This window comes from Phalaenopsis equestris, unplaced genomic scaffold (assembly GCF_001263595.1).
Source record: "Phalaenopsis equestris unplaced genomic scaffold, ASM126359v1 Scaffold000281, whole genome shotgun sequence".
Taxonomy (NCBI): Eukaryota; Viridiplantae; Streptophyta; class Magnoliopsida; order Asparagales; family Orchidaceae; genus Phalaenopsis; species Phalaenopsis equestris.
In genome coordinates, this window is record NW_018164723.1 from 71,897 (window position 1) to 72,217 (window position 321).

Consider the following 321-nt stretch of genomic DNA (forward strand, 5'->3'; position numbering starts at 1 on the left):
TGGCCCTCGCTCAATGACTGTTCCTCCTCGCCAAATCGCACAACCTGCGGTGCGAATCTAGTCAATGAAAGCTTCCACTGCTCACCGAATCTATCGCGATTCGGCTACCTGCGACACGATCCGCTTGCTCTTCTGTTCGTGAATGCCGAACTCCTCTTCTTCGTCGCTGGCCGCGAACACCTTTACGCGGACACCTCTAGCCAAGAAGTATGGATCTTCCCACAGACGGCGCCAATTGTTGTGAGATATGTACTTCCTGGCATAGAAATGAGACGAAAAAGGAACACAAGCAAACACAGATCGTTTACGTGGTTCGATCCA